Below are 3,007 nucleotides of genomic sequence, written 5' to 3' on the forward strand. Positions count from 1 at the left end.
AAAGTTTTTTATTAGTATTTTCCGTTTATGGGAAATTTTGGTATATGGATTCTCTTTTGTCAGTTTGAGGTTTATTTTGGTTTACCATGTGTTTGTGGAATGTTCTAATAGCGTTCTTTGCATTGGTTTTGCAGGTCAATTTTGTTTTCCTATAATTTTCCTGAGATCTCATCATTGACTAGGAAAGCTTATGCCAAACTCATAGAATGGACTCGCACCAGCTTCTCAGATACAGTGTGGCCGGTGATGGCCTATCGTACACAACTTCTTATTCAACTTTTCCTTCAACACCTAACAGGCTATTTAGTTCTTTGAAACCTGACATAGGAAACTCACCCAACTCGCCCTTTTCGACTCAATTGATTGTGATACCAACACCACATTGAGTGATAGCTCCACGGAGAATCTCTCCGGACTTAGCCCTTCTTGCAACTCTTCACTCGAATCCAACACTTATTTCCATCGATTGAGTCCACAAGATGCATATTCTGGTCACAAATTGATATACACTTTGCAGGAATTGGAGACTGCGCTTATGGAGCCCGATGAGGACGAAGAGATAACCGCCCCTACTGTTTCCCGTGGGGAAAGTAGTAGAGCACAGACAACCGGCCAGCGATCTTTGGTGCTTCAGCCTCAGACATCCTTTGTCTCTAGCTATAGACAATCAAGTGAAGTTGGTCACTTTGAGAAACATCGGAAATCGATCGATGGTTTGGTTCTGCAGGGTATTCCTTCCGGCAATCTGAAGCAGTTGCTGATTGCTTGTGCTAAGGCCCTCTCTGAGAACTATATGGCTGAATTTGATAAGTTGATTGCCAAGGCTAAGGATGCTGTGTCCATCAGCGGGGAACCGATCCAGCGTCTTGGTGCTTACTTGGTGGAAGGTTTGGTGGCAAGGAAAGAAGCATCGGGGTCGAGCATATATCGTGCCCTTCGTTACAGAGAGCCTGAAGGCAAGGACTTGCTCTCCTACATACAAATCCTGTATGAAACCTGCCCATACTTAAAGCTCGGCTACATGGCAGCCAATGGGGCCATTGCTGAAGCATGCCGAATGGAAAATCGCATTCACATTATTGATTTCCAGATTGCTCAGGGAACACAATGGGTGACTCTCTTGCAGGCACTTGCAGCCAGACCGGGTGGAGCTCCTTATGTTCGGATTACCGGAATTGATGACTCTCTTTCTAAATATGCTCGTGGTGATGGATTGGAAACTGTTGGAAGACGTTGGCTTCTCTGTCCGAGAAGTTCAATATTCCAGTTGAGTTTCAAGGAATGCCGGTTTTTGCAGCAGATATCACAAGGGACATGCTTGATGTTAGGCCCGGAGAGGCTCTGGCTGTCAACTTCCCTCTGCAGCTCCATCACACCCCTGACGAGAGCGTCGACGTGAACAATCCTAGGGACGGGCTTCTACGAATGGTGAAGTCACTTTCTCCCAAGGTCACCACATTGGTAGAGCAAGAATCAAACACGAACACAGCCCCTTTCCTCCTAGATTCATCGAGACTCTGGAGTACTACTTGGCAATGTTCGAGTCCATAGACGAGACACTAACAAGGGACAGAAAGGAACGAGTCAACGTGGAGCAACATTGCCTGGCCAGGGATATAGTGAATGTCATTGCTTGTGAGGGAGAAGAGAGGGTCGAACGCCACGAGCTCTTCGGTAAGTGGAAGTCTAGGCTAACGATGGCCGGATTTCGACAATACCCTTTAAGCTCTTATGTAAAGTCGGTGATACGAAGCCTGCTGAAGTGTTACTCCGAACACTATACACTGGCGGAGAAGGATGGTGCCATGTTATTGGGATGGAAAGATAGGAACCTCATATCAGCTTCTGCTTGGCACTGAGATTCATACAAAGGTAGAACACGAAATAATCAGCTGAATTTTTTTTATAGGTAATAGATGTTGAATAACATGATTATGAATCGATTAAGCAAATCACCACTGTTTCCTTTTGTTAATCGGATTGGATGTGTGTGTAAGAATATTGAGGGATATGTTCTGTTCTGATTTATGATTCAATGTATTATACACAGAAGAAAGAATGGGTCCTCATTTTGTAACAAAAACATGTTTATTTTCGGAATCTATTAATTTGGTCTGTTTGGAAAAGGAAAATCAATCAACAAATCAAACAAGATCAGCATAGGATCCGACTCTATCCTGTAAATTTATTTGACTTGAATACTAGTCGGTGTCAGGGCATGAAAAACGTGCGTATATTGGGAAAAGTACTTGAGAACCGATGAACAATTTTAATTTAATTTAATTTATAAAATGTAAAAATTTTAAAGGACTCAAGTATAATTATAAATTATTTAAACAATGAAAAAATATTTAGGATTTGTTAATTTAAGAGTTGATATTTGATCCAAATGTTGTTAGCAAAAAATTATGAAAAATAGTGTAACTAATACTTCATTTTAAAATTTATTTTAAAATTTTAACTATTTTATAATTATACTTTGAGTTTTTTAAAATTTTAAATTTTACAAATTAAATTAATGATGTTCATCGTGTTCGATAGTACTCGTCGAACGAGATAGATTCATCCAACCAACTGTACATATACATTAAAAAATTCTTTTACAATAAAAAAATGAATGAATGTTACTCTCTATTAAGTTTGTTCGACACGGTTAAACTTAAGTTCTTTTAGAAAGGTGATACATTATTAATAATAATCAAAATAAAAAAAATAGTTTGTTTAAATGACAAAATAGATATGTTGAAAAATAATTATGAATCATGCGTCATTTCAGAATTGATGACAAAATCATTGACAAATCCAGAAAAAGAATGTATTTTGTCCTTATGATATATTTGATCCTTATGAGATCTTAGTGTATTTGCCTCCGATAAAACTGTTCTTAAAAGGAAAAAAATAACTTAATTTATAAAGAGAAAATCGCATCAGTGACCAAAAATGCCTTATAATACGATTTTAACCAACTTTTTTGGATTTGCCAAAATGACCAACAAAATCGCAACGC

The 3,007-nt window shown here is 38.6% G+C and overlaps 1 pseudogene; it reads left to right on the forward strand.

Annotated features, from left to right (window-relative positions):
- Nucleotides 1–504: 504 nt before the first annotated feature.
- LOC120209267 lies at nucleotides 505–1,874 on the forward strand (annotated as a pseudogene).
- Nucleotides 1,875–3,007: the final 1,133 nt, after the last annotated feature.

This window comes from Hibiscus syriacus, unplaced genomic scaffold, assembly GCF_006381635.1.
Source record: "Hibiscus syriacus cultivar Baekdansim isolate YM2019G1 unplaced genomic scaffold, ASM638163v2 tig00000652_pilon, whole genome shotgun sequence".
Lineage (NCBI taxonomy): Eukaryota > Viridiplantae > Streptophyta > Magnoliopsida > Malvales > Malvaceae > Hibiscus > Hibiscus syriacus.